The 12,660-nt window shown below is 46.7% G+C and overlaps 1 long non-coding RNA gene across 1 annotated transcript; it reads right to left on the bottom strand.

Annotated features, from left to right (window-relative positions):
- Window positions 1-586: 586 nt before the first annotated feature.
- Window positions 587-4,755, bottom strand: LOC144888840 (uncharacterized). The gene is made up of 2 exons (XR_013621402.1): window positions 1,790-4,755; window positions 587-1,667 (listed from the first exon to the last, which is right to left on the bottom strand). It is a non-coding gene; the product is annotated as an uncharacterized LOC144888840 (long non-coding RNA).
- Window positions 4,756-12,660: the final 7,905 nt, after the last annotated feature.

Raw genomic sequence — 12,660 nt, forward strand, 5'->3', positions numbered from 1 at the left:
AGAAACGAAATGGGCCAAACCCATGGAATGCAGGTCACCTGCCATCCATGTTTTTGTCCTTATTGTTGTTTCTCACACAACATTCTCAACAATCAGTACTTCGAGCATAAGCTACGGGAATGGAGGTAAAGACGGTGTGATGGTTGATGGTGAAAAATGGTGTGAATGTTCCGCGGAAAATTCCGTTCCCATTTCCTCAATTTTATTTCCTATTTTTATACATACTCAACCCTTATTAAATGAACATTAAAATAATAAAAAACGTAAACAAGAAAACCCAAATCTTTTGTTCAGGAATAAAACTTTTATTTGCCCTACAAAAAAGTAAAAGGAAATGTACAACATTAAGGTGCGAGGATAAAATATTTACAACAAATATTTGACAAACACAGATCAGGGTAGTGTGCACTGAGTGAGTGCTCAGGACTTCATGAAGTTGTTTTCATGGTAAAGTTGTTGTCTTTGCTGCTTCAACTCATTACCATTGATGCATACACTGTGCATATACTGCTGACCTCAGAATATCAAAATGAAAACACAGCTCATCTGTTGTATCACAGAAAACACATGTGATGTACAAAACACAGAAACACGCATGTGATGTATTATCAATATCAACATCATCATTGCTCATCATACTCATCATGCACTGACCTCGTACATTCTTCACCGGTCATTTATTGTACAGAACAAGGAAACGTAGCCAAAAATAAAAAACCTCCCTTCTCCAAAAACATCATATATGATGAAATTCTAAAAATTAAGGCATCACCAACTGGCATTAGCTGAATAATATAGGAAAGGCCCAGGTCCAGCCTGTGCAGGCTTCAAGTGCCACGTGTTAAGTATCCTCCCAATTTGGAGGTAGGTAGGCATCACCTGACTGCACTAAGCAGATATTCCTTTTGTAACGTTCTCTAAAACCGAGTATTCGTGTTCACCGCACAAGATAAAGCAATGTATTGTAATCACACCTTTCTTATCCACCTGAGGTCTCATGCATCATTCACATATATTCAAGAGAATGAGGTGCATCTTTGCACCTGCATTTTAAACACAGAAATTGATTTACTAATCAAACGAGATTCGATTTCTGGATTTTAGACAACTGTATTTTATTTTTTGGCATTATTGCTTCGGCTGCCCTTTTCTTTGGGCGTTGGACATTTGCGGATAGGAGGGCGTACCCTACATTTTACCGTCAAAAAATTTTTTTTTTTTTTGTATACTGAATCGAGGCTCGTGAAAGAGCTAAAATCGAGGCTCGTGAAATTCAAGGTTTCCAAAGAACTATCTTAAAAAAAATTCATCACAACTAAATACAACTAGTTAATGATACAAAGACAAAGATGTAGAAACAGGAAACTAATGGTCTATTTCAAAAAAGAAAAAAACAACCCGAAAGAATATCATTACGATTCCTTTTGTACAGGTAACATCGGAGGCCTAGCAGCTGACTAGGCCTGCGGCTGCATCTTTAATTCCGAGTTGTGCCTTCAGTTTGTAGAGCTGGGTGAGTGTAATGTTGCTGCCTCCACACATGACGATCACAATGGACGACAGGTTGTGGCTTAATTTGCCCTCGTACTGCAGCTTGCCGATGACGTCTTCGTAGACAGCAGAAAGGGCCGCGCCACACGCCGGCTCCACAAGCATCTTCTCATCGTCTGTGCCACGTGACAGAGGGTACAATACACTCATACTCAGGTCGCGTGACAGAGGGTACAATACACTGTGGAAGTGTAAAATTTATGAAGCAAGTAATTTATATGAGCTACAACCTGCTCACCTTGTGTGCAAGTGTTTTTGTGATTTCCATGCAGAAGTTGAGATTTCCTCCAGTAGGCGAATCATCTCCGACACTCTGACCAAATTCGTTCGCTCGCGAAAAGTAAATTGTTAGTAGAGGCAATGGTTGACCACATATTGTCATGGTTAAATCATTTTTATGACTGAGGATAATATGATTACAGATAGGGTGTTTTTTGGAAATAATGTAATGTTAGATCGAGTATGTCTTACTGAAGTTCCATAAGCAAATTGTAAGCAAAGATATTGTTTTCTTGGTAAATAAGACAAACTCGCAGCTGGTGACACATTGTCTAACCAGGCTGTCTGAAGTAATTTTCTTTCACTTAACTGGTTTATCGAGGCTTGCTTGTCAATGCGCTCGGTAAACAAGCTTTCATTGTGACTGTGAATAATTGACTCAGTGCGAGGTTGAAGCTAACATTGTTTTGATAAGTAAATGCAAAATACTTGGTAATTATTTTCAGAGTTGGACAAAAAGTTCCCTGATACAATAGAAGTGGTCAATATATATATATATTGTTACGGATTTGGCCCTAATGATTGTTGTTGTGATTATTGTTGTTGGTTCTAAGTATTCTGGTGATTGTGGTTGAAGGGAAAGGGTTATGATAGATAAAAGGTTTAAAAGCGCTCATGATAAAATAATACCGGAAATGGCATAGTGGGCCGGAAGAGGTCGAGGGAGGAGGACATGAGAGAAAGGAAAAGGAGGTGTTCTGCCGAAGCTCCGCACCTGGCTTGGGCGAGCTTACATGGCGAGAGAACTTTGAGTCCGGGAAGGGAATCTTGAGCGATTGGTGATCGCTGCAATTGTGGAAAAGCCTGCGAAGTCAGGTACAGGTGTGATTCCGGAGAATCTTCACCTTGCAGCGACGGCTCGAGGACGAGCCAGCCGCCATTACTGGGACCTCGCGCGTCGTTCGCGGAACCTTGGGTTGGCCGCATCCGCGGGTCCCACCATCCGGTGATTTACCGAAATAGGATCATAGCTACTGTTGGATTAGACCACGTGACAGTCCATGCCTTACCTACACCGCTGTACTCGCCTCTTCGCGTCTTCGCCTCATCTCCGTTGAGTTATCGAGACATTGAAGGGTTGGGCTCCATTCACTGGGAGCGTGGATTAATGCCAAGCTGCTGCTGAGCTGGGACTGGGATCTGTGAGTTTATGTTACCATCTTGAGGTTAATTGTATAACTGATTGCTTTCATTGCTGTATGTTTTTCCTGTGTGCTTTAATACAATCAGTTCATTTACAATCTTTGGGTGTGGTTCCACTATTGATTTGTTTTTGACACCGGATAACATATTTTTTTCTGCCGGGGCTCCTCGCGGGGTTCGGAGGTTTACCGAGACCAGGAAATCGGTGAGGACACCGTAACAGAAATTGGGGGCTCGTCCAATTGACTCGTGGGCTCGAAATTGGGTCTGCGTCCGGGATCTAAAATTTCCGAAATTTAGTCCGGGAAAGAATTCCCTAACATTCCCAGAATTCCAAAATTTGGAACTTTTTCCAACATTCCCAAATTTCCCCCCCCCCCCCAAAATAAAATTTTGTGCGAAGGTTAACAGATGTTAACAGTAGTCACCATGGAGTTTGACGCAGATAAGTTTACAGTGACCCCTAGTGAAGCACAGTTCAGAGCGTTAGTAAAATCGGACCTCTTGAAATTGGCCAAACATTTTAGCTTGGAGGTCGAAACTAATATGAAGAAGGCAGAGTTGCAGACAGTGGTGATACAATCTATGGTGGGATTAGGAACATGGGGAGAGGTAGCCCGGGATTGGTTACCCGAGGAACCAGAAGAGGTGGAGCTCCGGAAACTGGAGATGCAATTGCAGAGCGAGGAAAGAAGAGCCGCAAAGGAAAGTGAACTCCAGGAAAGGTTAGAAGACAAAAAAGCAGAGGAAAGGAGAGTGGAACGAGAACTCCAGGAAAGATTAAAAGCACAGGAACGAGAACTCCAGGAAAGGTTAGAAGAGAAAAAATCACAAGCAAGAACCGAGGAAAGGAGAGTGGAAAGAGAACTCCAGGAAAGAAGAGAAAAGGAACAAACAGAGGAAAGGTGAGCTGCAAGGGAACTCGAAGCAGAGGAGAGAAAAGCCGACAGGGAGTTAAAGGACCGTGAAATGGCGCTTCAGCAGGAAATTAGACTCAAGGAGCTGGATGTAATGAAAGAACGGGGAGAGGTTCCATCCATGCCGACTGGTTCGACACCTCGTCAGAACACCTGGGATGTTGGCAGACATGTGAGGCTGGTTCCACCCTTCAATGAAAAGGAGGTAGCCAAGTTTTTTCCACACTTTGAGAAAGTGGCTCGACAGTTAAACTGGCCTGAGGAGTACTGGTCCATACTAGTGCTAACTGTTCTGGTGGGTAAAGCTCAAGAGATTTATTCGGCTTTACCGATTGACCAATGTTCAGATTACGAGGTATTGAAGAAACACATTCTCAAAGCCTATGAATTGGTCCCGGAAGCTTACCGGCAAAAATTCCAGAATGCCAGGAGGGAGAGTGAGACCCATATGGAATTTGCCAGAGTGAAGGAAACCATGTTTGATAGGTGGTGTGATTCAAAAGGAGTTGGGAAAGACTTCGAACTATTGTGACAATTGATCCTGGTGGAGGAATTCCAACAGTGTGTCCACGAGGACATTAAAGTTCATCTGGAGGAAAGGAAAGTACCAAAGCTGTATGAGGCAGCCACCATGGCAGATGACTATGCCTTAACACACAGGATGGGGTTCCACAAACTGAACTTCTCGGCCAGACCTCGCCAGGGGAGCTATGGTACATCAGGGGCGGAGAATGAAAATCCATGGGGGCGGCTTTGGGATGAAAATGAGGTCCACTTTGACACCACGACTTCTAGAGATCAGAAGACTGCGGTTCCAAGACAGACCTATCGTCCGGGGGACTCGAGGCAGACCGCCGCCCCCATGCCTTGGCAGACCACGAGGTTCTCCTCCGGGCCTACTTGCACTTTTTGCCATAAACCTGGACACTGGAGGTCCAACTGTTATGCTCTGGGAAAGGAAAATCATGAGCGGAGTTCGACTAGTACGACTCCAAATGCGATGGCCATTGTGAGAAATCGCCCTCAACAGGGTTACCAACCATTTATTTCCGAGGGGTTTGTGTCACTGGATGGAGCCTCGACTAACCGGAGACCGGTTAGGATATTGAGGGACACAGGAGCACGTCAATCTTTAATGCTTGAAGGCATCTTGCCATGGTCCGAGGAGACGGCAACTGGGGATAGTGTTCGTTTACAGGGGATTGGTGGCTGTGTTAGTGCTCCGCTTCATGTCATCCATTTGGAGCCGATTTGGTGTCAGGACCGATCACCGTCGGTTTACAAGCCACGCTTCCTGTAGAGGGAGTATCGGTTGTTATCGGGAATGATTTGGCCGGTGGTCAAGTTTATGGTAACCCGATGGTTGTTAAAAAGCCCAGTAGGGAAAATAACACCACACCAGTTAGGGATGGCGACAAGTTTAGCAAGTTATTTGTAGGTGGACTGAACTTCAAAACACAGGAAGATGTTTTGGAGTCTGCCTTCAGAAACTATGGATCGCTTTTGGAAGTGCGGCTGATAAAAGACAGGGAGACACGAAAGTCAAGAGGGTTTGGCTTTGTCACGTTTGAAAACTCAAAGGATGCCAGAGAGGCAGAAAATGATCTGAATAGCAAGGAGTTGGAGGGTCGGACCATCACAGTAGGGAAGGCATTTCCTAGGGGTCGAGGGGGCTACAGAGGACCACGGAGTAGTAGTGGTGGTGGCCGCAAGCGATATTATTATGGAGGCTTCCAGAGTTATGACAGCTCCCGAAGGAAGGATTATCAGAGCAGTGGCCGAGAAGGAGACCGCCAGTCAGGTGACTACTGTGACAAGTGGTCCCACCATAATTATTAGGAGTCCGGAAAAGTTGAAGCACTGAATGCTGCGGAGCCGCCGAGCCAAGATTCCTACATGGACTAACCGTGAACGCCACGTTCCTAAAGGCGTCCAGGTAGTGAACTTTCCTGCACGGACTAACCGTGAACTCCACATTCCTAAAGGCGTCCATGTAGTGAACTTTCCTCCCCGGACTAACCGTCAACTCCACGTTCCTAAAGGCGTCCATGTAGTGAATACTTCCAGGCCTCACCACCCAACCACCATGGAACCTGGCTTTCAGCTCGGCCTCCCGGGGAAAGTGCTATAGATTTGCTGGCCTTTGGGTTTTTGATCACAGCCCCTTAACCTTCATTCAAAAAATGAAAAATAAAAATCAGAGGTTGGTGAGATGGAGTTTGGCTTTGCAGGGGTTCAACTTGGAAATTGAACATGTAAAGGGCCGGGACAATGTCGTGGCTGACGCTTTGTCCAGAGGGAATTAATTTTGGGAAAGCTCTGGGGGTGGTGTGAAAGTTTGTTGCTTTATTTTTTGGGGAAATATTGAGTACTGTTGCCCATGGGAATGGATGATGTGGGTTTTGAATTTACTTTTGGTGGTTTCAAAGCTTTACTTACAAAGAAAGTTCTCGCGGTGTTCAAACTTTCTTTCCTGAGGGGGGGGGGGGGGAGGGGGGGAGTGTTACGGATTCGGCCCTAATGATTGTTGTTATGATTATTGTTGTTGGTTCTAAGTATTCTGGTGATTGTGGTTGAAGGGAAAGGGTTATGATAGATAAAAGGTTTAAAAGCGCTCATGATAAAATAATACCGGAAATGGCATAGTGGGCCGGAAGAGGTCGAGGGAGGAGGACATGAGAGAAAGGAAAAGGAGGTGTTCTGCCGAAGCTCCGCACCTGGCTTGGGCGAGCTTACATGGCGAGAGAACTTTGAGTCCGGGAAGGGAATCTTGAGCGATTGGTGATCGCTGGAATTGTGGAAAAGCCTGCGAAGCCAGGTACAGGTGTGATTCCGGAGAATCTTCACCTTGCAGCGACGGCTCGAGGACGAGCCAGCCGCCATTACTGGGACCTCGCGCGTCGTTCGCGGAACCTTGGGTTGGCCGCATCCGCGGGTCCCACCATCCGGTGATTTACCGAAATAGGATCATAGCTACTGTTGGATTAGACCACGTGACAGTCCATGCCTTACCTACACCGCCGTACTCGCCTCTTCGCGTCTTCGCCTCATCTCCGTTGAGTTATCGAGACATTGAAGGGTTGGGCTCCATTCACTGGGAGCGTGGATTAATGCCAAGCTGCTGCTGAGCTGGGACTGGGATCTGTGAGTTTATGTTACCATCTTGAGGTTAATTGTATAACTGATTGCTTTCATTGCTGTATGTTTTTTCCTGTGTGCTTTAATACAATCAGTTCATTTACAATCTTTGGGTGTGGTTCCACTATTGATTTGTTTTTGACACCGGATAACATATTTTTTTCTGCCGGGGCTCCTCGCGGGGTTCGGAGGTTTACCGAGACCAGGAAATCGGTGAGGACACCGTAACAGAAATTGGGGGCTCGTCCAATTGACTCGTGGGCTCGAAATTGGGTCTGCGTCCGGGATCTAAAATGTCCGAAATTTAGTCCGGGAAAGAATTCCCTAACATTCCCAGAATTCCAAAATTTGGAACTTTTTCCAACATTCCCAAATTCCCCCCCCCCCCCCAAAAAAAATAAATAAAATCTTGTGCGAAGGTTAACAGATGTTAACAGTAGTCACCATGGAGTTTGACGCAGATAAGTTTACAGTGACCCCTAGTGAAGCACAGTTCAGAGCGTTAGTAAAATCGGACCTCTTGAAATTGGCCAAACATTTTAGCTTGGAGGTCCAAACTAATATGAAGAAGGCAGAGTTGCAGACAGTGGTGATACAATCTATGGTGGGATTAGGAACATGGGGAGAGGTAGCCCGGGATTGGTTACCCGAGGAACCAGAAGAGGTGGAGCTCCGGAAACTGGAGATGCAATTGCAGAGCGAGGAAAGAAGAGCCGCAAAGGAAAGAGAACTCCAGGAAAGGTTAGAAGACAAAAAAGCAGAGGAAAGGAGAGTGGAACGAGAACTCCAGGAAAGATTAAAAGCACAGGAACGAGAACTCCAGGAAAGGTTAGAAGAGAAAAAATCACAAGCAAGAACCGAGGAAAGGAGAGTGGAAAGAAACTCCAGGAAAGAAGAGAAAAGGAACAAACAGAGGAAAGGTGAGCTGCAAGGGAACTCGAAGCAGAGGAGAGAAAAGCCGACAGGGAGTTAAAGGACCGTGAAATGGCGCTTCAGCAGGAAATTAGACTCAAGGAGCTGGATGTAATGAAAGAACGGGGAGAGGTTCCATCCATGCCGACTGGTTCGACACCTCGTCAGAACACCTGGGATGTTGGCAGACATGTGAGGCTGGTTCCACCCTTCAATGAAAAGGAGGTAGCCAAGTTTTTTCCACACTTTGAGAAAGTGGCTCGACAGTTAAACTGGCCTGAGGAGTACTGGTCCATACTAGTGCTAAGTGTTCTGGTGGGTAAAGCTCAAGAGATTTATTCGGCTTTACCGATTGACCAATGTTCAGATTACGAGGTATTGAAGAAACACATTCTCAAAGCCTATGAATTGGTCCCGGAAGCTTACCGGCAAAAATTCCAGAATGCCAGGAGGGAGAGTGAGACCCATGTGGAATTTGCCAGAGTGAAGGAAACCATGTTTGATAGGTGGTGTGATTCAAAAGGAGTTGGGAAAGACTTCGAACTATTGTGACAATTGATCCTGGTGGAGGAATTCCAACAGTGTGTCCACGAGGACATTAAAGTTCATCTGGAGGAAAGGAAAGTACCAAAGCTGTATGAGGCAGCCACCATGGCAGATGACTATGCCTTAACACACAGGATGGGGTTCCACAAACTGAACTTCTCGGCCAGACCTCACCAGGGGAGCTATGGTACATCAGGGGCGGAGAATGAAAATCCATGGGGGCGGCTTTGGGATGAAAATGAGGTCCACTTTGACACCACGACTTCTAGAAATCAGAAGACTGCGGTTCCAAGACAGACCTATCGTCCGGGGGACTCGAGGCAGACCGCCGCCCCCATGCCTTGGCAGACCACGAGGTTCTCCTCCGGGCCTACTTGCACTTTTTGCCATAAACCTGGACACTGGAGGTCCAACTGTTATGCTCTGGGAAAGGAAAATCATGAGCGGAGTTCGACTAGTACGACTCAAAATGCGATGGCCATTGTGAGAAATCGCCCTCAACAGGGTTACCAACCATTTATTTCCGAGGGGTTTGTGTCACTGGATGGAGCCTCGACTAACCGGAGACCGGTTAGGATATTGAGGGACACAGGAGCACGTCAATCTTTAATGCTTGAAGGCATCTTGCCATGGTCCGAGGAGACGGCAACTGGGGATAGTGTTCGTTTACAGGGGATTGGTGGCTGTGTTAGTGCTCCGCTTCATGTCATCCATTTGGAGCCGATTTGGTGTCAGGACCGATCACCGTCGGTTTACAAGCCACGCTTCCTGTAGAGGGAGTATCGGTTGTTATCGGGAATGATTTGGCCGGTGGTCAAGTTTATGGTAACCCGATGGTTGTTAAAAAGCCCAGTAGGGAAAATAACACCACACCATTTAGGGATGGCGACAAGTTTAGCAAGTTATTTGTAGGTGGACTGAACTTCAAAACACAGGAAGATGTTTTGGAGTCTGCCTTCAGAAACTATGGATCGCTTTTGGAAATGCGGCTGATAAAAGACAGGGAGACACGAAAGTCAAGAGGGTTTGGCTTTGTCACGTTTGAAAACTCAAAGGATGCCAGAGAGGCAGAAAATGATCTGAATAGCAAGGAGTTGGAGGGTCGGACCATCACAGTAGGGAAGGCATTTCCTAGGGGTCGAGGGGGCTACAGAGGAGGACCACGGAGTAGTAGTGGTGGTGGCCGCAAGCGATATTATTATGGAGGCTTCCAGAGTTATGACAGCTCCCGAAGGAAGGATTAATCAGAGCAGTGGCCGAGAAGGAGACCGCCAGTCAGGTGACTACTGTGACAAGTGGTCCCACCATAATTATTAGGAGTCCGGAAAAGTTGAAGCACTGAATGCTGCGGAGCCGCCGAGCCAAGATTCCTACACGGACTAACCGTGAACGCCACGTTCCTAAAGGCGTCCAGGTAGTGAACTTTCCTGCACGGACTAACCGTGAACTCCACGTTCCTAAAGGCGTCCATGTAGTGAACTTTCCTCCCCGGACTAACCGTCAACTCCACGTTCCTAAAGGCGTCCATGTAGTGAATACTTCCAGGCCTCACCACCCAACCACCATGGAACCTGGCTTTCAGCTCGGCCTCCCGGGGAAAGTGCTATAGATTTGCTGGCCTTTGGGTTTTTGATCACAGCCCCTTAACCTTCATTCAAAAAATGAAAAATAAAAATCAGAGGTTGGTGAGATGGAGTTTGGCTTTGCAGGGGTTCAACTTGGAAATTGAACATGTAAAGGGCCGGGACAATGTCGTGGCTGACGCTTTGTCCAGAGGGAATTAATTTTGGGAAAGCTCTGGGGGTGGTGTGAAAGTTTGTTGCTTTATTTTTTGGGGAAATATTGAGTACTGTTGCCCATGGGAATGGATGATGTGGGTTTTGAATTTACTTTTGGTGGTTTCAAAGCTTTACTTACAAAGAAAGTTCTCGCGGTGTTCAAACTTTCTTTCCTGAGGGGGGGGGGGGGGGGGGGGGGAGTGTTACGGATTCGGCCCTAATGATTGTTGTTATTTGTAGGTGGATCAAAAAAGAAAAAAACAACCCGAAAGAATATCATTACGATTCCTTTTGTACAGGTAACATCGGAGGCCTAGCAGCTGACTAGGCCTGCGGCTGCATCTTTAATTCCGAGTTGTGCCTTCAGTTTGTAGAGCTGGGTGAGTGTAATGTTGCTGCCTCCACACATGACGATCACAATGGACGACAGGTTGTGGCTTAATTTGCCCTCGTACTGCAGCTTGCCGATGACGTCTTCGTAGACAGCAGAAAGGGCCGCGCCACACGCCAGCTCCACAAGCATCTTCTCATCGTCTGTGCCACGTGACAGAGGGTACAATACACTCATACTCAGGTCGCGTGACAGAGGGTACAATACACTGTGGAAGTGTAAAATTTATGAAGCAAGTAATTTATATGAGCTACAACCTGCTCACCTTGTGTGCAAGTGTTTTTGTGATTTCCATGCAGAAGTTGAGATTTCCTCCAGTAGGCGAATCATCTCCGACACTCTGACCAAATTCGTTCGCTCGCGAAAAGTAAATTGTTAGTAGAGGCAATGGTTGACCACATATTGTCATGGTTAAATCATTTTTATGACTGAGGATATTATGATTACAGATAGGGTGTTTTTTGGAAATAATGTAATGTTAGATCGAGTATGTCTTACTGAAGTTCCATAAGCAAATTGTAAGCAAAGATATTGTTTTCTTGGTAAATAAGACAAACTCGCAGCTGGTGACACATTGTCTAACCAGGCTGTCTGAAGTAATTTTCTTTCACTTAACTGGTTTATCGAGGCTTGCTTGTCAATGCGCTCGGTAAACAAGCTTTCATTGTGACTGTGAATAATTGACTCAGTGCGAGGTTGAAGCTAACATTGTTTTGATAAGTAAATGCAAAATACTTGGTAATTATTTTCAGAGTTGGACAAAAAGTTCCCTGATACAATAGAAGTGGTCAATATATATATATATTGTTACGGATTTGGCCCTAATGATTGTTGTTGTGATTATTGTTGTTGGTTCTAAGTATTCTGGTGATTGTGGTTGAAGGGAAAGGGTTATGATAGATAAAAGGTTTAAAAGCGCTCATGATAAAATAATACCGGAAATGGCATAGTGGGCCGGAAGAGGTCGAGGGAGGAGGACGTAAGAGAAAGGAAAAGGAGGTGTTCTGCCGAAGCTCCGCACCTGGCTTGGGCGAGCTTACATGGCGAGAGAACTTTGAGTCTGGGAAGGGAATCTTGAGCGATTGGTGATCGCTGGAATTGTGGAAAAGCCTGCGAAGCCAGGTACAGGTGTGATTCCGGAGAATCTTCACCTTGCAGCGACGGCTCGAGGACGAGCCAGCCGCCATTACCGGGACCTCGCGCCTCCTCGTCGGAGGGGAGGGGGGAGGGGGGAGGGTGAGGGATGGGAGGGCGAGGGGGAGGGGGGAGGGGGTGGGGGGAGGGGTGGGGGGAGGGGGGACGTGGGAGGGGGAGGGGGAGGGGGAAAGGGGAGGGGGAAGGGGGAAAGGGGAGGGGGATGGGAAAAGGGAGGGGGAAAAGGGAGGGGGGAGGGGAGAAGGGGAAGGGGTAGGGGGGAGGGAGGGGGAGGACGGAGGGGGAAGGGAGGGGGAGGACGGACGGGGGAGGGGGAAGGGGGAGGGAAGGGGAGGGCCAGTCAACAATGACGTTGCAGTTCTCATGGTCGGAGAGCAGCACAACAATCGCGACATCTTCCTGCATCTTCGCAACAGCACGAAGCGGATTTGGAGACTCACTGATCCTGTGACGCCCTCCAGTACCGGCGTTGCCGGGCGGGGGAAGGGAGACCCGCACATTCCCAACCTGTACATTCGCCCTCTCGACTCAAGCTCGTATTCAATTCGTATTCGAAATCGAAAGGGGAAAGGGGAAATCCTTCGTATTCGAATTCGTAAACACGAAATATGAATTAAAATTTAATTCATATCGCACAAAATCGACACAAAACACGATCGCATAAAGGTGAAAAAACGCAATGGCTTTTCGCCCTAAATTACGTGCAAACGTGTGACGTGTGACGGGATGGAACATCACGTGATCGCTCTGAGTGAATCAGCGAGCTGCTCGCACTGGCTGAGATTAGCGGGTACTTCGCTGAAATGCGCTGAGGTAAATATGAATAAAAAATATGGATCTCGTCAAATAT

The sequence above is a fragment of the Myxine glutinosa genome, chromosome 14 (assembly GCF_964187855.1).
Source record: "Myxine glutinosa chromosome 14, kmMyxGlut1.1, whole genome shotgun sequence".
Classification (NCBI taxonomy): domain Eukaryota; kingdom Metazoa; phylum Chordata; class Myxini; order Myxiniformes; family Myxinidae; genus Myxine; species Myxine glutinosa.